This window comes from Silene latifolia, chromosome 9, assembly GCF_048544455.1.
Source record: "Silene latifolia isolate original U9 population chromosome 9, ASM4854445v1, whole genome shotgun sequence".
NCBI classification, from domain to species: domain Eukaryota; kingdom Viridiplantae; phylum Streptophyta; class Magnoliopsida; order Caryophyllales; family Caryophyllaceae; genus Silene; species Silene latifolia.
The window spans coordinates 182,366,048-182,382,553 of NC_133534.1; the positions used below are offsets into that span (position 1 = coordinate 182,366,048).

General features: G+C 40.9%; 36 non-coding genes and 10 pseudogenes across 36 annotated transcripts; all 46 read left to right on the plus strand.

Moving 5' to 3' along the window:
* The first annotated feature begins 111 nt into the window (after nucleotides 1–111).
* LOC141604259 (5S ribosomal RNA) lies at nucleotides 112–230 on the plus strand. Its single transcript, XR_012525972.1, has one exon. It is a non-coding gene; the product is annotated as a 5S ribosomal RNA (ribosomal RNA).
* Nucleotides 231–468: 238 nt separating this feature from the next.
* LOC141603478 (5S ribosomal RNA) lies at nucleotides 469–587 on the plus strand. Its single transcript, XR_012525352.1, has one exon. It is a non-coding gene; the product is annotated as a 5S ribosomal RNA (ribosomal RNA).
* A 242-nt stretch (nucleotides 588–829) lies between these two features.
* Nucleotides 830–948, plus strand: LOC141603240 (5S ribosomal RNA). The gene has a single exon (XR_012525131.1). It is a non-coding gene; the product is annotated as a 5S ribosomal RNA (ribosomal RNA).
* Nucleotides 949–1,188: 240 nt separating this feature from the next.
* LOC141603252 (5S ribosomal RNA) lies at nucleotides 1,189–1,307 on the plus strand. Its single transcript, XR_012525142.1, has one exon. It is a non-coding gene; the product is annotated as a 5S ribosomal RNA (ribosomal RNA).
* A 241-nt stretch (nucleotides 1,308–1,548) lies between these two features.
* LOC141604021 (5S ribosomal RNA) lies at nucleotides 1,549–1,667 on the plus strand. Its single transcript, XR_012525848.1, has one exon. It is a non-coding gene; the product is annotated as a 5S ribosomal RNA (ribosomal RNA).
* Nucleotides 1,668–1,905: 238 nt separating this feature from the next.
* On the plus strand, nucleotides 1,906–2,025 carry LOC141604165 (5S ribosomal RNA; annotated as a pseudogene).
* Nucleotides 2,026–2,262: 237 nt separating this feature from the next.
* On the plus strand, nucleotides 2,263–2,382 carry LOC141604176 (5S ribosomal RNA; annotated as a pseudogene).
* Nucleotides 2,383–2,619: 237 nt separating this feature from the next.
* Nucleotides 2,620–2,737, plus strand: LOC141604077 (5S ribosomal RNA; annotated as a pseudogene).
* A 249-nt stretch (nucleotides 2,738–2,986) lies between these two features.
* On the plus strand, nucleotides 2,987–3,105 carry LOC141604045 (5S ribosomal RNA). Its single transcript, XR_012525870.1, has one exon. It is a non-coding gene; the product is annotated as a 5S ribosomal RNA (ribosomal RNA).
* A 238-nt stretch (nucleotides 3,106–3,343) lies between these two features.
* LOC141603490 (5S ribosomal RNA) lies at nucleotides 3,344–3,462 on the plus strand. The gene has a single exon (XR_012525362.1). It is a non-coding gene; the product is annotated as a 5S ribosomal RNA (ribosomal RNA).
* A 257-nt stretch (nucleotides 3,463–3,719) lies between these two features.
* LOC141603502 (5S ribosomal RNA) lies at nucleotides 3,720–3,838 on the plus strand. The gene has a single exon (XR_012525374.1). It is a non-coding gene; the product is annotated as a 5S ribosomal RNA (ribosomal RNA).
* Nucleotides 3,839–4,077: 239 nt separating this feature from the next.
* On the plus strand, nucleotides 4,078–4,196 carry LOC141603878 (5S ribosomal RNA). The gene has a single exon (XR_012525719.1). It is a non-coding gene; the product is annotated as a 5S ribosomal RNA (ribosomal RNA).
* A 242-nt stretch (nucleotides 4,197–4,438) lies between these two features.
* Nucleotides 4,439–4,557, plus strand: LOC141603515 (5S ribosomal RNA). The gene has a single exon (XR_012525386.1). It is a non-coding gene; the product is annotated as a 5S ribosomal RNA (ribosomal RNA).
* A 240-nt stretch (nucleotides 4,558–4,797) lies between these two features.
* Nucleotides 4,798–4,917, plus strand: LOC141604133 (5S ribosomal RNA; annotated as a pseudogene).
* Nucleotides 4,918–5,163: 246 nt separating this feature from the next.
* On the plus strand, nucleotides 5,164–5,282 carry LOC141603890 (5S ribosomal RNA). The gene has a single exon (XR_012525728.1). It is a non-coding gene; the product is annotated as a 5S ribosomal RNA (ribosomal RNA).
* Nucleotides 5,283–5,526: 244 nt separating this feature from the next.
* On the plus strand, nucleotides 5,527–5,645 carry LOC141603527 (5S ribosomal RNA). The gene has a single exon (XR_012525397.1). It is a non-coding gene; the product is annotated as a 5S ribosomal RNA (ribosomal RNA).
* Nucleotides 5,646–5,883: 238 nt separating this feature from the next.
* LOC141603902 (5S ribosomal RNA) lies at nucleotides 5,884–6,002 on the plus strand. The gene has a single exon (XR_012525738.1). It is a non-coding gene; the product is annotated as a 5S ribosomal RNA (ribosomal RNA).
* Nucleotides 6,003–6,239: 237 nt separating this feature from the next.
* LOC141604118 (5S ribosomal RNA) lies at nucleotides 6,240–6,358 on the plus strand (annotated as a pseudogene).
* Nucleotides 6,359–6,601: 243 nt separating this feature from the next.
* Nucleotides 6,602–6,720, plus strand: LOC141603389 (5S ribosomal RNA). Its single transcript, XR_012525268.1, has one exon. It is a non-coding gene; the product is annotated as a 5S ribosomal RNA (ribosomal RNA).
* Nucleotides 6,721–6,960: 240 nt separating this feature from the next.
* Nucleotides 6,961–7,079, plus strand: LOC141604121 (5S ribosomal RNA; annotated as a pseudogene).
* Nucleotides 7,080–7,321: 242 nt separating this feature from the next.
* LOC141603538 (5S ribosomal RNA) lies at nucleotides 7,322–7,440 on the plus strand. The gene has a single exon (XR_012525408.1). It is a non-coding gene; the product is annotated as a 5S ribosomal RNA (ribosomal RNA).
* Nucleotides 7,441–7,681: 241 nt separating this feature from the next.
* Nucleotides 7,682–7,800, plus strand: LOC141603371 (5S ribosomal RNA). The gene has a single exon (XR_012525251.1). It is a non-coding gene; the product is annotated as a 5S ribosomal RNA (ribosomal RNA).
* A 250-nt stretch (nucleotides 7,801–8,050) lies between these two features.
* On the plus strand, nucleotides 8,051–8,169 carry LOC141603550 (5S ribosomal RNA). Its single transcript, XR_012525418.1, has one exon. It is a non-coding gene; the product is annotated as a 5S ribosomal RNA (ribosomal RNA).
* Nucleotides 8,170–8,411: 242 nt separating this feature from the next.
* On the plus strand, nucleotides 8,412–8,530 carry LOC141603563 (5S ribosomal RNA). The gene has a single exon (XR_012525429.1). It is a non-coding gene; the product is annotated as a 5S ribosomal RNA (ribosomal RNA).
* A 236-nt stretch (nucleotides 8,531–8,766) lies between these two features.
* LOC141604181 (5S ribosomal RNA) lies at nucleotides 8,767–8,888 on the plus strand (annotated as a pseudogene).
* A 240-nt stretch (nucleotides 8,889–9,128) lies between these two features.
* LOC141602994 (5S ribosomal RNA) lies at nucleotides 9,129–9,246 on the plus strand. Its single transcript, XR_012524895.1, has one exon. It is a non-coding gene; the product is annotated as a 5S ribosomal RNA (ribosomal RNA).
* Nucleotides 9,247–9,488: 242 nt separating this feature from the next.
* On the plus strand, nucleotides 9,489–9,608 carry LOC141604192 (5S ribosomal RNA; annotated as a pseudogene).
* A 234-nt stretch (nucleotides 9,609–9,842) lies between these two features.
* Nucleotides 9,843–9,961, plus strand: LOC141603359 (5S ribosomal RNA). Its single transcript, XR_012525240.1, has one exon. It is a non-coding gene; the product is annotated as a 5S ribosomal RNA (ribosomal RNA).
* A 240-nt stretch (nucleotides 9,962–10,201) lies between these two features.
* Nucleotides 10,202–10,320, plus strand: LOC141603383 (5S ribosomal RNA). The gene has a single exon (XR_012525262.1). It is a non-coding gene; the product is annotated as a 5S ribosomal RNA (ribosomal RNA).
* A 241-nt stretch (nucleotides 10,321–10,561) lies between these two features.
* Nucleotides 10,562–10,680, plus strand: LOC141603395 (5S ribosomal RNA). Its single transcript, XR_012525275.1, has one exon. It is a non-coding gene; the product is annotated as a 5S ribosomal RNA (ribosomal RNA).
* A 239-nt stretch (nucleotides 10,681–10,919) lies between these two features.
* LOC141604101 (5S ribosomal RNA) lies at nucleotides 10,920–11,038 on the plus strand (annotated as a pseudogene).
* Nucleotides 11,039–11,279: 241 nt separating this feature from the next.
* On the plus strand, nucleotides 11,280–11,398 carry LOC141604271 (5S ribosomal RNA). The gene has a single exon (XR_012525983.1). It is a non-coding gene; the product is annotated as a 5S ribosomal RNA (ribosomal RNA).
* Nucleotides 11,399–11,635: 237 nt separating this feature from the next.
* On the plus strand, nucleotides 11,636–11,754 carry LOC141603407 (5S ribosomal RNA). Its single transcript, XR_012525286.1, has one exon. It is a non-coding gene; the product is annotated as a 5S ribosomal RNA (ribosomal RNA).
* A 234-nt stretch (nucleotides 11,755–11,988) lies between these two features.
* Nucleotides 11,989–12,107, plus strand: LOC141603574 (5S ribosomal RNA). The gene has a single exon (XR_012525439.1). It is a non-coding gene; the product is annotated as a 5S ribosomal RNA (ribosomal RNA).
* A 245-nt stretch (nucleotides 12,108–12,352) lies between these two features.
* Nucleotides 12,353–12,471, plus strand: LOC141603866 (5S ribosomal RNA). The gene has a single exon (XR_012525708.1). It is a non-coding gene; the product is annotated as a 5S ribosomal RNA (ribosomal RNA).
* Nucleotides 12,472–12,710: 239 nt separating this feature from the next.
* On the plus strand, nucleotides 12,711–12,829 carry LOC141603913 (5S ribosomal RNA). The gene has a single exon (XR_012525748.1). It is a non-coding gene; the product is annotated as a 5S ribosomal RNA (ribosomal RNA).
* A 247-nt stretch (nucleotides 12,830–13,076) lies between these two features.
* LOC141603586 (5S ribosomal RNA) lies at nucleotides 13,077–13,195 on the plus strand. The gene has a single exon (XR_012525450.1). It is a non-coding gene; the product is annotated as a 5S ribosomal RNA (ribosomal RNA).
* A 236-nt stretch (nucleotides 13,196–13,431) lies between these two features.
* Nucleotides 13,432–13,549, plus strand: LOC141604167 (5S ribosomal RNA; annotated as a pseudogene).
* A 240-nt stretch (nucleotides 13,550–13,789) lies between these two features.
* On the plus strand, nucleotides 13,790–13,908 carry LOC141603597 (5S ribosomal RNA). The gene has a single exon (XR_012525461.1). It is a non-coding gene; the product is annotated as a 5S ribosomal RNA (ribosomal RNA).
* Nucleotides 13,909–14,145: 237 nt separating this feature from the next.
* Nucleotides 14,146–14,264, plus strand: LOC141603609 (5S ribosomal RNA). The gene has a single exon (XR_012525474.1). It is a non-coding gene; the product is annotated as a 5S ribosomal RNA (ribosomal RNA).
* A 244-nt stretch (nucleotides 14,265–14,508) lies between these two features.
* Nucleotides 14,509–14,627, plus strand: LOC141603621 (5S ribosomal RNA). Its single transcript, XR_012525484.1, has one exon. It is a non-coding gene; the product is annotated as a 5S ribosomal RNA (ribosomal RNA).
* A 244-nt stretch (nucleotides 14,628–14,871) lies between these two features.
* On the plus strand, nucleotides 14,872–14,990 carry LOC141603634 (5S ribosomal RNA). The gene has a single exon (XR_012525496.1). It is a non-coding gene; the product is annotated as a 5S ribosomal RNA (ribosomal RNA).
* A 238-nt stretch (nucleotides 14,991–15,228) lies between these two features.
* LOC141603926 (5S ribosomal RNA) lies at nucleotides 15,229–15,347 on the plus strand. The gene has a single exon (XR_012525761.1). It is a non-coding gene; the product is annotated as a 5S ribosomal RNA (ribosomal RNA).
* A 234-nt stretch (nucleotides 15,348–15,581) lies between these two features.
* LOC141603646 (5S ribosomal RNA) lies at nucleotides 15,582–15,700 on the plus strand. The gene has a single exon (XR_012525506.1). It is a non-coding gene; the product is annotated as a 5S ribosomal RNA (ribosomal RNA).
* Nucleotides 15,701–15,946: 246 nt separating this feature from the next.
* Nucleotides 15,947–16,065, plus strand: LOC141603657 (5S ribosomal RNA). The gene has a single exon (XR_012525516.1). It is a non-coding gene; the product is annotated as a 5S ribosomal RNA (ribosomal RNA).
* Nucleotides 16,066–16,306: 241 nt separating this feature from the next.
* Nucleotides 16,307–16,425, plus strand: LOC141603669 (5S ribosomal RNA). Its single transcript, XR_012525527.1, has one exon. It is a non-coding gene; the product is annotated as a 5S ribosomal RNA (ribosomal RNA).
* Nucleotides 16,426–16,506: the final 81 nt, after the last annotated feature.

The following is a 16,506-nucleotide window of genomic DNA, read 5'->3' on the forward strand; positions in this document are numbered from 1 at the left end:
CGGGAGCAAGTTACGGTCGTTCGGAGACGTGACGGGATATTGAAAACTTGTTTTATGTTGAAAAAAGGCTAGAGATGAGGTAATATAATGAAATTTGTGAGGAAAGTGTATGGGTGCGATCATACCAACACTAATGCACCGGATCCCATCAGAACTCCGCAGTTAAGCGTGCTTGGGCGAGAGTAGTACTAGGATGGGTGACCTCCTGGGAAGGCCTCGTGTTGCACCCCTTTTTTTTTTTTTTTCTTTTTTTCACGGTACTTTGCCTCTAAATTATATTAGTTTAATGAGTTAAACGCGTAGATCTCGTCGAGATAATAAATTTGAAAAAAAAAAATCCGCCCCAATCGGACTCTCCGGGAGCAAGTTACGGCCGTTCGGAGACGTGACGGGATATTGAAAACTTGTTTTATGTTGAAAAAAGGCTAGAGATGAGGTAATATAATGAAATTTGTGAGGAAAGTGTATGGGTGCGATCATACAAGCACTAATGCACCGGATCCCATCGAACTCCGCAGATTAAGCGTGCTTGGGCGAGAGTAGTACTAGGATGGGTGACCTCCGGGGAAGGCCTCGTGTTGCACCCCCTTTTTTTTTTTTTTTTTTTTTTTTTTTTCACGGTACTTTGCCTCTAAATTATATTAGTTTAATGAGTTAAACGCGTAGATCTCGTCGAGATAATAAATTTGAAAAAAAAATCCGCCCCAATCGGACTCTCCGGGAGCAAGTTACTGCCGTTCGGAGACGTGACGGGATATTGAAAACTTGTTTTATGTTGAAAAAAGGCTAGAGATGAGGTAATATAATGAAATTTGTGAGGAAAGTGTATGGGTGCGATCATACAAGCACTAATGCACCGGATCCCATCGAACTCCGCAGATTAAGCGTGCTTGGGCGAGAGTAGTACTAGGATGGGTGACCTCCTGGGAAGGCCTCGTGTTGCACCCCTTTTTTTTCTTTTTTTTTTTTTTTTTTTCACGGTACTTTGCCTCTAAATTATATTAGTTTAATGAGTTAAACGCGTAGATCTCGTCGAGATAATAAATTTGAAAAAAAAATCCGCCCCAATCGGACTCTCGGGAGCAAGTTACTACTGTTCGGAGACGTGACGGGATATTGAAAACTTGTTTTATGTTGAAAAAAGGCTAGAGATGAGGTAATATAATGAAATTTGTGAGGAAAGTGTATGGGTGCGATCATACCACCACTAATGCACCGGATCCCATCGAACTCCGCAGATTAAGCGTGCTTGGGCGAGAGTAGTACTAGGATGGGTGACCTCCTGGGAAGGCCTCGTGTTGCACCCCTTTTTTTTTTTTTTTTTTTTTTTTTTTTCACGGTACTTTGCCTCTAAATTATATTAGTTTAATGAGTTAAACGCGTAGATCTCTTCGAGATAATAAATTTGAAAAAAAAATCCGCCCCAATCGGACTCTCCGGGAGCAAGTTACGGCTGTTCGGAGACGTGACGGGATATTGAAAACTTGTTTTATGTTGAAAAAAGGCTAGAGATGAGGTAATATAATGAAATTTGTGAGGAAAGTGTATGGGTGCGATCATACCAAAACTAATGCACCGGATCCCATCAGACTCCGCAGATTAAGCGTGCTTGGGCGAGAGTAGTACTAGGATGGGTGACCTCCTGGGAAGGCCTCGTGTTGCACCCCTTTTTTTTTTTTTTTTTTCTTTTTTTCACGGTACTTTGCCTCTAAATTATATTAGTTTAATGAGTTAAACGCGTAGATCTCGTCGAGATAATAAATTTGAAAAAAAAATCCGCCCCAATCGGACTCTCCGGGAGCAAGTTACTGCCGTTCGGAGACGTGACGGGATATTGAAAACTTGTTTTATGTTGAAAAAGGCTAGAGATGAGGTAATATAATGAAATTTGTGAGGAAAGTGTATGGGTGCGATCATACCAAAACTAATGCACCGGATCCCATCGAACTCCGCAGATTAAGCGTGCTTGGGCGAGAGAGTAGTACTAGGATGGGTGACCTCCGGGAAGGCCTCGTGTTGCACCCTTTTTTTTTTTTTTTTCTTTTTTTCACGGTACTTTGCCTCTAAATTATATTAGTTTAATGAGTTAAACGCGTAGATCTCGTCGAGATAATAAATTTGAAAAAAAAATCCGCCCCAATCGGACTCTCCGGGGAGCAAGTTACTACTGTTCGGAGACGTGACGGGATATTGAAAACTTGTTTTATGTTGAAAAAAGGCTAGAGATGAGGTAATATAATGAAATTTGTGAGGAAAGTGTATGGGTGCGATCATACCAAAACTAATGCACCGGATCCCATCGAACTCCGATTAAGCGTGCTTGGGCGAGAGTAGTACTAGGATGGGTGACCTCCCGGGAAGGCCTCGTGTCAGTTGCACCTTTTTTTTTTTTTTTTTTTTTTTTTTTCACGGTACTTTGCCTCTAAATTATATTAGTTTAATGAGTTAAACGCGTAGATCTCGTCGAGATAATAAATTTGAAAAAAAAATCCGCCCCAATCGGACTCTCGGGGAGCAAGTTACTACTGTTCGGAGACGTGACGGGATATTGAAAACTTGTTTTATGTTGAAAAAGGCTAGAGATGAGGTAATATAATGAAATTTGTGAGGAAAGTGTATGGGTGCGATCATACCAAAACTAATGCACCGGATCCCATCGAACTCCTTAATTAAGCGTGCTTGGGCGAGAGTAGTACTAGGATGGGTGACCTCCGGGGAAGGCCTCGTGTTGCACCCCTTTTTTTTTTTTTTTTTTTTTTTTTTTTTTTTTTTTTTCACGGTACTTTGCCTCTAAATTATATTAGTTTAATGAGTTAAACGCGTAGATCTCGTCGAGATAATAAATTTGAAAAAAAAATCCGCCCCAATCGGACTCTCGGGAGCAAGTTACTACTGTTCGGAGACGTGACGGGATATTGAAAACTTGTTTTATGTTGAAAAAGGCTAGAGATGAGGTAATATAATGAAATTTGTGAGGAAAGTGTATGGGTGCGATCATACCAAAACTAATGCACCGGATCCCATCGAACTCCGCAGATTAAGCGTGCTTGGGCGAGAGTAGTACTAGGATGGGTGACCTCCGGGGAAGGCCTCGTGTTGCACCCCTTTTTTTTTTCTTTTTTTTTTTTCACGGTACTTTGCCTCTAAATTATATTAGTTTAATGAGTTAAACGCGTAGATCTCGTCGAGATAATAAATTTGAAAAAAAAATCCGCCCCAATCGGACTCTCCCGGGAGCAAGTTACTACTGTTCGGGAGACGTGACGGGATATTGAAAACTTGTTTTATGTTGAAAAAAGGCTAGAGATGAGGTAATATAATGAAATTTGTGAGGAAAGTGTATGGGTGCGATCATACCAAAACTAATGCACCGGATCCCATCGAACTCCGCAGCTTAAGCGTGCTTGGGCGAGAGTAGTACTAGGATGGGTGACCTCCCGGGAAGGCCTCGTGTTGCACCCCTTTTTTTTCTTTTTTTTTTTTTTTTTTTTTTCTTTTTTTCACGGTACTTTGCCTCTAAATTATATTAGTTTAATGAGTTAAACGCGTAGATCTCGTCGAGATAATAAATTTGAAAAAAAAATCCGCCCCAATCGGACTCTCCGGAGCAAGTTACTACTGTCGAGAGTTCGGAGACGTGACGGGATATTGAAAACTTGTTTTATGTTGAAAAAGGCTAGAGATGAGGTAATATAATGAAATTTGTGAGGAAAGTGTATGGGTGCGATCATACCAAAACTAATGCACCGGATCCCATCGAACTCCGCAGCTTAAGCGTGCTTGGGCGAGAGTAGTACTAGGATGGGTGACCTCCCGGGAAGGCCTCGTGTTGCACCCCTTTTTTTTCTTTTTTTTTTTTTTTTTTTCACGGTACTTTGCCTCTAAATTATATTAGTTTAATGAGTTAAACGCGTAGATCTCGTCGAGATAATAAATTTGAAAAAAATCCGCCCCAATCGGACTCTCCGGGAGCAAGTTACTACCGTTCGGAGACGTGACGGGATATTGAAAACTTGTTTTATGTTGAAAAAAGGCTAGAGATGAGGTAATATAATGAAATTTGTGAGGAAAGTGTATGGGTGCGATCATACCAAAACTAATGCACCGGATCCCATCGAACTCCGCAGCTTAAGCGTGCTTGGGCGAGAGTAGTACTAGGATGGGTGACCTCCGGGGAAGGCCTCGTGTTGCACCCCTTTTTTTTTTTTTTTTTTTTTTTTTTTTTCACGGTACTTTGCCTCTAAATTATATTAGTTTAATGAGTTAAACGCGTAGATCTCGTCGAGATAATAAATTTGAAAAAAAAATCCGCCCCAATCGGACTCTCCGGAGCAAGTTACTACTGTTCGGAGACGTGACGGGATATTGAAAACTTGTTTTTATGTTGAAAAAAGGCTAGAGATGAGGTAATATAATGAAATTTGTGAGGAAAGTGTATGGGTGCGATCATACCAAAACTAATGCACCGGATCCCATCGAACTCCGCAGCTTAAGCGTGCTTGGGCGAGAGTAGTACTAGGATGGGTGACCTCCCGGGAAGGCCTCGTGTTGCACCCCTTTTTTTTTTTTTTTTTTTTTTTTTTTCACGGTACTTTGCCTCTAAATTATATTAGTTTAATGAGTTAAACGCGTAGATCTCGTCGAGATAATAAATTTGAAAAAAAAATCCGCCCCAATCGGACTCTCCGGGGAGCAAGTTACTACTGTTCGGAGACGTGACGGGATATTGAAAACTTGTTTTATGTTGAAAAAGGCTAGAGATGAGGTAATATAATGAAATTTGTGAGGAAAGTGTATGGGTGCGATCATACAAGCACTAATGCACCGGATCCCATCGAACTCCGCAGCTTAAGCGTGCTTGGGCGAGAGAGTAGTACTAGGATGGGTGACCTCCGGGAAGGCCTCGTGTTGCACCCCTTTTTTTTTTTTTTTTTTTTTTTTTTTTTTTTCACGGTACTTTGCCTCTAAATTATATTAGTTTAATGAGTTAAACGCGTAGATCTCGTCGAGATAATAAATTTGAAAAAAAAATCCGCCCCAATCGGACTCTCCGGAGCAAGTTACGGCTGCTCTCGGAGACGTGACGGGATATTGAAAACTTGTTTTATGTTGAAAAAAGGCTAGAGATGAGGTAATATAATGAAATTTGTGAGGAAAGTGTATGGGTGCGATCATACCAAAACTAATGCACCGGATCCCATCGAACTCCGCAGCTTAAGCGTGCTTGGGCGAGAGTAGTACTAGGATGGGTGACCTCCGGGGAAGGCCTCGTGTTGCACCCCTTTTTTTTTTCTTTTTTTTTTTTTTTTTTTTTTCACGGTACTTTGCCTCTAAATTATATTAGTTTAATGAGTTAAACGCGTAGATCTCGTCGAGATAATAAATTTGAAAAAAAAATCCGCCCCAATCGGACTCTCCGGAGCAAGTTACTACTGTTCGGAGACGTGACGGGATATTGAAAACTTGTTTTATGTTGAAAAAGGCTAGAGATGAGGTAATATAATGAAATTTGTGAGGAAAGTGTATGGGTGCGATCATACCAAAACTAATGCACCGGATCCCATCGAACTCCGCAGCTTAAGCGTGCTTGGGCGAGAGTAGTACTAGGATGGGTGACCTCCCGGGAAGGCCTCGTGTTGCACCCCTTTTTTTTTTTTTTTTTTTTTTTTTTTCACGGTACTTTGCCTCTAAATTATATTAGTTTAATGAGTTAAACGCGTAGATCTCGTCGAGATAATAAATTTGAAAAAAAAATCCGCCCCAATCGGACTCTCCGGAGCAAGTTACTACTGTTCGGAGACGTGACGGGATATTGAAAACTTGTTTTATGTTGAAAAAGGCTAGAGATGAGGTAATATAATGAAATTTGTGAGGAAAGTGTATGGGTGCGATCATACCAAAACTAATGCACCGGATCCCATCGAACTCCGCAGCTTAAGCGTGCTTGGGCGAGAGTAGTACTAGGATGGGTGACCTCCGGGGAAGGCCTCGTGTTGCACCCCTTTTTTTTTTTTTTTTTTTTTTTTTCACGGTACTTTGCCTCTAAATTATATTAGTTTAATGAGTTAAACGCGTAGATCTCGTCGAGATAATAAATTTGAAAAAAAAATCCGCCCCAATCGGACTCTCCGGAGCAAGTTAATTACTGTTCGGAGACGTGACGGATATTGAAAACTTGTTTTATGTTGAAAAAAGGCTAGAGATGAGGTAATATAATGAAATTTGTGAGGAAAGTGTATGGGTGCGATCATACCAAAACTAATGCACCGGATCCCATCGAACTCCGCAGCTTAAGCGTGCTTGGGAGAGAGTAGTACTAGGATGGGTGACCTCCCGGGAAGGCCTCGTGTTGCACCCCTTTTTTTTCTTTTTTTTTTTTTTTTTTTTTTTTTCACGGTACTTTGCCTCTAAATTATATTAGTTTAATGAGTTAAACGCGTAGATCTCGTCGAGATAATAAATTTGAAAAAAAAATCCGCCCCAATCGGACTCTCCGGAGCAAGTTACTACTTCGGAGACGTGACGGGATATTGAAAACTTGTTTTATGTTGAAAAAGGCTAGAGATGAGGTAATATAATGAAATTTGTGAGGAAAGTGTATGGGTGCGATCATACCAGCACTAATGCACCGGATCCCATCAGAACTCCGCAGTTAAGCGTGCTTGGGCGAGAGTAGTACTAGGATGGGTGACCTCCTGGGAAGGCCTCGTGTTGCACCCCTTTTTTTTCTTTTTTTTTTTTCTTTTTTTCACGGTACTTTGCCTCTAAATTATATTAGTTTAATGAGTTAAACGCGTAGATCTCGTCGAGATAATAAATTTGAAAAAAAAATCCGCCCCAATCGGACTCTCCGGGAGCAAGTTACTACTGTTCGGAACGTGACGGGATATTGAAAACTTGTTTTATGTTGAAAAAGGCTAGAGATGAGGTAATATAATGAAATTTGTGAGGAAAGTGTATGGGTGCGATCATACAAAGACTAATGCACCGGATCCCATCGAACTCCGCAGCTTAAGCGTGCTTGGGCGAGAGTAGTACTAGGATGGGTGACCTCCGGGGAAGGCCTCGTGTTGCACCCCTTTTTTTTTTCTTTTTTTTTTTTTCTTTTTTTCACGGTACTTTGCCTCTAAATTATATTAGTTTAATGAGTTAAACGCGTAGATCTCGTCGAGATAATAAATTTGAAAAAAAAATCCGCCCCAATCGGACTCTCCGGAGCAAGTTACTACTGCTCGGAGACGTGACGGATATTGAAAACTTGTTTTATGTTGAAAAAGGCTAGAGATGAGGTAATATAATGAAATTTGTGAGGAAAGTGTATGGGTGCGATCATACCAAAACTAATGCACCGGATCCCATCGAACTCCGCAGCTTAAGCGTGCTTGGGCGAGAGTAGTACTAGGATGGGTGACCTCCCGGGAAGGCCTCGTGTTGCACCCCTTTTTTTTCTTTTTTTTTTTTTTTTTTTTCACGGTACTTTGCCTCTAAATTATATTAGTTTAATGAGTTAAACGCGTAGATCTCGTCGAGATAATAAATTTGAAAAAAAAATCCGCCCCAATCGGACTCTCCGGAGCAAGTTACTACTGCTCGGAGACGTGACGGGATATTGAAAACTTGTTTTATGTTGAAAAAAGGCTAGAGATGAGGTAATATAATGAAATTTGTGAGGAAAGTGTATGGGTGCGATCATACCAAAACTAATGCACCGGATCCCATCGAACTCCGCAGCTTAAGCGTGCTTGGGCGAGAGTAGTACTAGGATGGGTGACCTCCTGGGAAGGCCTCGTGTTGCACCCCTTTTTTTTCTTTTTTTTTCTTTTTTTTTTCTTTTTTTCACGGTACTTTGCCTCTAAATTATATTAGTTTAATGAGTTAAACGCGTAGATCTCGTCGAGATAATAAATTTGAAAAAAAAATCCGCCCCAATCGGACTCTCCGGAGGAGCAAGTTACTACTGCTCGGAGACGTGACGGATATTGAAAACTTGTTTTATGTTGAAAAAGGCTAGAGATGAGGTAATATAATGAAATTTGTGAGGAAAGTGTATGGGTGCGATCATACCAAAACTAATGCACCGGATCCCATCGAACTCCGCAGCTTAAGCGTGCTTGGGCGAGAGTAGTACTAGGATGGGTGACCTCCCGGGAAGGCCTCGTGTTGCACCCCTTTTTTTTCTTTTTTTTTTTTTTTTTTTTTCACGGTACTTTGCCTCTAAATTATATTAGTTTAATGAGTTAAACGCGTAGATCTCGTCGAGATAATAAATTTGAAAAAAAAATCCGCCCCAATCGGACTCTCCGGAGCAAGTTACTACTGTTCGGGAGACGTGACGGGATATTGAAAACTTGTTTTATGTTGAAAAAGGCTAGAGATGAGGTAATATAATGAAATTTGTGAGGAAAGTGTATGGGTGCGATCATACCAAAACTAATGCACCGGATCCCATCGAACTCCGCAGCTTAAGCGTGCTTGGGCGAGAGTAGTACTAGGATGGGTGACCTCCCGGGAAGGCCTCGTGTTGCACCCCTTTTTTTTTTTTTTTTTTTTTTCACGGTACTTTGCCTCTAAATTATATTAGTTTAATGAGTTAAACGCGTAGATCTCGTCGAGATAATAAATTTGAAAAAAAAAAAATCCGCCCCAATCGGACTCTCCGGGAGCAAGTTACTACTGCTCGGAGACGTGACGGATATTGAAAACTTGTTTTATGTTGAAAAAGGCTAGAGATGAGGTAATATAATGAAATTTGTGAGGAAAGTGTATGGGTGCGATCATACCAAAACTAATGCACCGGATCCCATCGAACTCCGCAGCTTAAGCGTGCTTGGGCGAGAGAGAGTAGTACTAGGATGGGTGACCTCCGGGAAGGCCTCGTGTTGCACCTTTTTTTTTTTTTTTTTTTTTTTTTTTTTTTTCACGGTACTTTGCCTCTAAATTATATTAGTTTAATGAGTTAAACGCGTAGATCTCGTCGAGATAATAAATTTGAAAAAAAAATCCGCCCCAATCGGACTCTCCGGAGCAAGTTACTACTGCTCGGAGACGTGACGGATATTGAAAACTTGTTTTATGTTGAAAAAGGCTAGAGATGAGGTAATATAATGAAATTTGTGAGGAAAGTGTATGGGTGCGATCATACCAAAACTAATGCACCGGATCCCATCGAACTCCGCAGTTAAGCGTGCTTGGGCGAGAGTAGTACTAGGATGGGTGACCTCCTGGGAAGGCCTCGTGTTGCACCCCTTTTTTTTCTTTTTTTTTTTTTTTTTTCACGGTACTTTGCCTCTAAATTATATTAGTTTAATGAGTTAAACGCGTAGATCTCGTCGAGATAATAAATTTGAAAAAAAAATCCGCCCCAATCGGACTCTCCGGGAGCAAGTTACTACTGCGTTCGGGAGACGTGACGGGATATTGAAAACTTGTTTTATGTTGAAAAAGGCTAGAGATGAGGTAATATAATGAAATTTGTGAGGAAAGTGTATGGGTGCGATCATACCAAAGACTAATGCACGGATCCCATCGAACTCCGCAGCTTAAGCGTGCTTGGGCGAGAGTAGTACTAGGATGGGTGACCCCCTGGGAAGGCCTCGTGTTTGCCCTTTTTTTTTTTTTTTTTTTTTTTTTTCACGGTACTTTGCCTCTAAATTATATTAGTTTAATGAGTTAAACGCGTAGATCTCGTCGAGATAATAAATTTGAAAAAAAAATCCGCCCCAATCGGACTCTCCGGAGCAAGTTACTACTGCTCGGAGACGTGACGGGATATTGAAAACTTGTTTTATGTTGAAAAAGGCTAGAGATGAGGTAATATAATGAAATTTGTGAGGAAAGTGTATGGGTGCGATCATACCAAGACTAATGCACCGGATCCCATCGAACTCCGCAGCTTAAGCGTGCTTGGGCGAGAGTAGTACTAGGATGGGTGACCTCCTGGGAAGGCCTCGTGTTGCACCCCTTTTTTTTCTTTTTTTTTTTTTTTTTTTCACGGTACTTTGCCTCTAAATTATATTAGTTTAATGAGTTAAACGCGTAGATCTCGTCGAGATAATAAATTTGAAAAAAAAATCCGCCCCAATCGGACTCTCCGGAGCAAGTTACTACTGCTTCGGAGACGTGACGGATATTGAAAACTTGTTTTATGTTGAAAAAAGGCTAGAGATGAGGTAATATAATGAAATTTGTGAGGAAAGTGTATGGGTGCGATCATACCAAAACTAATGCACCGGATCCCATCGAACTCCGCAGCTTAAGCGTGCTTGGGCGAGAGTAGTACTAGGATGGGTGACCTCCTGGGAAGGCCTCGTGTTGCACCCCTTTTTTTTCTTTTTTTTTTTTTTTTTTTCACGGTACTTTGCCTCTAAATTATATTAGTTTAATGAGTTAAACGCGTAGATCTCGTCGAGATAATAAATTTGAAAAAAAAATCCGCCCCAATCGGACTCTCCGGAGGAGCAAGTTACTACTGCTCGGAGACGTGACGGATATTGAAAACTTGTTTTATGTTGAAAAAGGCTAGAGATGAGGTAATATAATGAAATTTGTGAGGAAAGTGTATGGGTGCGATCATACCAAAACTAATGCACCGGATCCCATCGAACTCCGCAGCTTAAGCGTGCTTGGGCGAGAGTAGTACTAGGATGGGTGACCTCCTGGGAAGGCCTCGTGTTGCACCCCTTTTTTTTTTTTTTTTTTTTTTTTTTCACGGTACTTTGCCTCTAAATTATATTAGTTTAATGAGTTAAACGCGTAGATCTCGTCGAGATAATAAATTTGAAAAAAAAATCCGCCCCAATCGGACTCTCCGGAGCAAGTTTACTGCCGTTCTCGAGACGTGACGGATATTGAAAACTTGTTTTATGTTGAAAAAAGGCTAGAGATGAGGTAATATAATGAAATTTGTGAGGAAAGTGTATGGGTGCGATCATACAAAGACTAATGCACCGGATCCCATCGAACTCCGCAGCTTAAGCGTGCTTGGGCGAGAGTAGTACTAGGATGGGTGACCTCCTGGGAAGGCCTCGTGTTGCACCCCTTTTTTTTCTTTTTTTTTTTTTTTTTTTTTTCACGGTACTTTGCCTCTAAATTATATTAGTTTAATGAGTTAAACGCGTAGATCTCGTCGAGATAATAAATTTGAAAAAAAAATCCGCCCCAATCGGACTCTCCGGAGCAAGTTACTACTGCGGGAGACGTGACGGATATTGAAAACTTGTTTTATGTTGAAAAAAGGCTAGAGATGAGGTAATATAATGAAATTTGTGAGGAAAGTGTATGGGTGCGATCATACCAACACTAATGCACCGGATCCCATCAGAACTCCGCAGTTAAGCGTGCTTGGGCGAGAGTAGTACTAGGATGGGTGACCTCCTGGGAAGGCCTCGTGTTGCACCCCTTTTTTTTCTTTTTTTTCTTTTTTTCACGGTACTTTGCCTCTAAATTATATTAGTTTAATGAGTTAAACGCGTAGATCTCGTCGAGATAATAAATTTGAAAAAAAAATCCGCCCCAATCGGACTCTCCGGGAGCAAGTTACTACTGCTCGGGAGACGTGACGGATATTGAAAACTTGTTTTATGTTGAAAAAGGCTAGAGATGAGGTAATATAATGAAATTTGTGAGGAAAGTGTATGGGTGCGATCATACCAAAACTAATGCACCGGATCCCATCGAACTCCGCAGCTTAAGCGTGCTTGGGCGAGAGTAGTACTAGGATGGGTGACCTCCTGGGAAGGCCTCGTGTTGCACCCCTTTTTTTTTTTTTTTTTTTTTTTTTCACGGTACTTTGCCTCTAAATTATATTAGTTTAATGAGTTAAACGCGTAGATCTCGTCGAGATAATAAATTTGAAAAAAATCCGCCCCAATCGGACTCTCCGGGAGCAAGTTACTACTGCTCGGAGACGTGACGGATATTGAAAACTTGTTTTATGTTGAAAAAGGCTAGAGATGAGGTAATATAATGAAATTTGTGAGGAAAGTGTATGGGTGCGATCATACCAAAACTAATGCACCGGATCCCATCGAACTCCGCAGCTTAAGCGTGCTTGGGCGAGAGTAGTACTAGGATGGGTGACCTCCCGGGAAGGCCTCGTGTTGCACCCCTTTTTTTTCTTTTTTTTTTTTTTTTTTTTTTTTCACGGTACTTTGCCTCTAAATTATATTAGTTTAATGAGTTAAACGCGTAGATCTCGTCGAGATAATAAATTTGAAAAAAAAATCCGCCCCCATCGGACTCTCCGGAGCAAGTTACTACTGCTCGAGAGACGTGACGGATATTGAAAACTTGTTTTATGTTGAAAAAAGGCTAGAGATGAGGTAATATAATGAAATTTGTGAGGAAAGTGTATGGGTGCGATCATACCAAGACTAATGCACCGGATCCCATCGAACTCCGCAGCTTAAGCGTGCTTGGGCGAGAGTAGTACTAGGATGGGTGACCTCCGGGGAAGGCCTCGTGTTGCACCCCTTTTTTTTTTTTTTTTTTTTTTTTTTTTTCACGGTACTTTGCCTCTAAATTATATTAGTTTAATGAGTTAAACGCGTAGATCTCGTCGAGATAATAAATTTGAAAAAAAAATCCGCCCCAATCGGACTCTCCGGAGCAAGTTACTACTGCTCGGAGACGTGACGGATATTGAAAACTTGTTTTATGTTGAAAAAGGCTAGAGATGAGGTAATATAATGAAATTTGTGAGGAAAGTGTATGGGTGCGATCATACCAAAACTAATGCACCGGATCCCATCGAACTCCGCAGCTTAAGCGTGCTTGGGCGAGAGTAGTACTAGGATGGGTGACCTCCGGGGAAGGCCTCGTGTTGCACCCCTTTTTTTTTTCTTTTTTTTTTTTTTTTTTTTTTCACGGTACTTTGCCTCTAAATTATATTAGTTTAATGAGTTAAACGCGTAGATCTCGTCGAGATAATAAATTTGAAAAAAAAATCCGCCCCAATCGGACTCTCCGGAGCAAGTTACTACGCCTGCTCGAGAGACGTGACGGATATGAAAACTTGTTTTATGTTGAAAAAAGGCTAGAGATGAGGTAATATAATGAAATTTGTGAGGAAAGTGTATGGGTGCGATCATACCAAAACTAATGCACCGGATCCCATCGAACTCCGCAGCTTAAGCGTGCTTGGGCGAGAGTAGTACTAGGATGGGTGACCTCCCGGGAAGGCCTCGTGTTGCACCCCTTTTTTTTTTTTTTTTTTTTTTTTTTCACGGTACTTTGCCTCTAAATTATATTAGTTTAATGAGTTAAACGCGTAGATCTCGTCGAGATAATAAATTTGAAAAAAAAATCCGCCCCAATCGGACTCTCCGGAGCAAGTTACTACTGCCTCGGAGACGTGACGGATATTGAAAACTTGTTTATGTTGAAAAAGGCTAGAGATGAGGTAATATAATGAAATTTGTGAGGAAAGTGTATGGGTGCGATCATACCAAAACTAATGCACCGGATCCCATCGAACTCCGCAGCTTAAGCGTGCTTGGGAGAGAGTAGTACTAGGATGGGTGACCCCCGGGAAGGCCTCGTGTTGCACTTTTTTTTTTTTTTTTTTTTTTTTTTTTTTTTCACGGTACTTTGCCTCTAAATTATATTAGTTTAATGAGTTAAACGCGTAGATCTCGTCGAGATAATAAATTTGAAAAAAAAATCCGCCCCAATCGGACTCTCCGGAGCAAGTTACTACTGCTCGAGAGACGTGACGGATATTGAAAACTTGTTTTATGTTGAAAAAGGCTAGAGATGAGGTAATATAATGAAATTTGTGAGGAAAGTGTATGGGTGCGATCATACCAAAACTAATGCACCGGATCCCATCGAACTCCGCAGCTTAAGCGTGCTTGGGCGAGAGTAGTACTAGGATGGGTGACCTCCCGGGAAGGCCTCGTGTTGCACCCCTTTTTTTTTTTTTTTTTTTTTTCACGGTACTTTGCCTCTAAATTATATTAGTTTAATGAGTTAAACGCGTAGATCTCGTCGAGATAATAAATTTGAAAAAAAAATCCGCCCCAATCGGACTCTCCCCGGGAGCAAGTTACTACTGCTCGGGAGACGTGACGGGATATTGAAAACTTGTTTTATGTTGAAAAAGGCTAGAGATGAGGTAATATAATGAAATTTGTGAGGAAAGTGTATGGGTGCGATCATACCAAAACTAATGCACCGGATCCCATCGAACTCCGCAGCTTAAGCGTGCTTGGGCGAGAGTAGTACTAGGATGGGTGACCTCCCGGGAAGGCCTCGTGTTGCACCCCTTTTTTTTCTTTTTTTTTTTTTTTTTTTTTTTTCACGGTACTTTGCCTCTAAATTATATTAGTTTAATGAGTTAAACGCGTAGATCTCGTCGAGATAATAAATTTGAAAAAAAAATCCGCCCCAATCGGACTCTCCGGAGCAAGTTACTACTGCTCGGGAGACGTGACGGATATTGAAAACTTGTTTTATGTTGAAAAAGGCTAGAGATGAGGTAATATAATGAAATTTGTGAGGAAAGTGTATGGGTGCGATCATACCAAAACTAATGCACCGGATCCCATCGAACTCCGCAGCTTAAGCGTGCTTGGGCGAGAGTAGTACTAGGATGGGTGACCTCCCGGGAAGGCCTCGTGTTGCACCCCTTTTTTTTCTTTTTTTTTTTTTTTTTTTTTTTTTCACGGTACTTTGCCTCTAAATTATATTAGTTTAATGAGTTAAACGCGTAGATCTCGTCGAGATAATAAATTTGAAAAAAAAATCCGCCCCAATCGGACTCTCCGGAGCAAGTTACTACTGCTCGGAGACGTGACGGATATTGAAAACTTGTTTTATGTTGAAAAAGGCTAGAGATGAGGTAATATAATGAAATTTGTGAGGAAAGTGTATGGGTGCGATCATACCAAAACTAATGCACCGGATCCCATCGAACTCCGCAGCTTAAGCGTGCTTGGGCGAGAGTAGTACTAGGATGGGTGACCTCCCGGGAAGGCCTCGTGTTGCACCCCTTTTTTTTCTTTTTTTTTTTTTTTTTTTTCACGGTACTTTGCCTCTAAATTATATTAGTTTAATGAGTTAAACGCGTAGATCTCGTCGAGATAATAAATTTGAAAAAAAAATCCGCCCCAATCGGACTCTCCGGAGCAAGTTACTACTGCTCGGAGACGTGACGGATATGAAAACTTGTTTTATGTTGAAAAAGGCTAGAGATGAGGTAATATAATGAAATTTGTGAGGAAAGTGTATGGGTGCGATCATACCAAAACTAATGCACCGGATCCCATCGAACTCCGCAGCTTAAGCGTGCTTGGGCGAGAGTAGTACTAGGATGGGTGACCTCCGGGGAAGGCCTCGTGTTGCACCCCTTTTTTTTTTTTTTTTTTTTTTCACGGTACTTTGCCTCTAAATTATATTAGTTTAATGAGTTAAACGCGTAGATCTCGTCGAGATAATAAATTTGAAAAAAAAATCCGCCCAATCGGACTCTCCGGAGCAAGTTACTACTGTTCTCGAGAGACGTGACGGATATTGAAAACTTGTTTTATGTTGAAAAAGGCTAGAGATGAGGTAATATAATGAAATTTGTGAGGAAAGTGTATGGGTGCGATCATACCAAAACTAATGCACCGGATCCCATCGAACTCCGCAGCTTAAGCGTGCTTGGGCGAGAGTAGTACTAGGATGGGTGACCTCCCGGGAAGGCCTCGTGTTGCACCCCTTTTTTTTTTTTTTTTTTTTTTTTTTTTTTTTTTTTCACGGTACTTTGCCTCTAAATTATATTAGTTTAATGAGTTAAACGCGTAGATCTCGTCGAGATAATAAATTTGAAAAAAAAATCCGCCCCAATCGGACTCTCCGGAGCAAGTTACTACTGCTCGGGAGACGTGACGGATATGAAAACTTGTTTTATGTTGAAAAAGGCTAGAGATGAGGTAATATAATGAAATTTGTGAGGAAAGTGTATGGGTGCGATCATACCAAAACTAATGCACCGGATCCCATCGAACTCCGCAGCTTAAGCGTGCTTGGGCGAGAGTAGTACTAGGATGGGTGACCTCCCGGGAAGGCCTCGTGTTGCACCCCTTTTTTTTCTTTTTTTTTTTTTTTTTTTTCACGGTACTTTGCCTCTAAATTATATTAGTTTAATGAGTTAAACGCGTAGATCTCGTCGAGATAATAAATTTGAAAAAAAAAATCCGCCCCAATCGGACTCTCCGGAGCAAGTTACTACTGCCTCGGAGACGTGACGGATATTGAAAACTTGTTTTATGTTGAAAAAGGCTAGAGATGAGGTAATATAATGAAATTTGTGAGGAAAGTGTATGGGTGCGATCATACCAAAACTAATGCACCGGATCCCATCGAACTCCGCAGCTTAAGCGTGCTTGGGCGAGAGTAGTACTAGGATGGGTGACCTCCCGGGAAGGCCTCGTGTTGCACCCCTTTTTTTTCTTTTTTTTTTTTTTTTTTTTTTTCACGGTACTTTGCCTCTAAATTATATTAGTTTAATGAGTTAAACGCGTA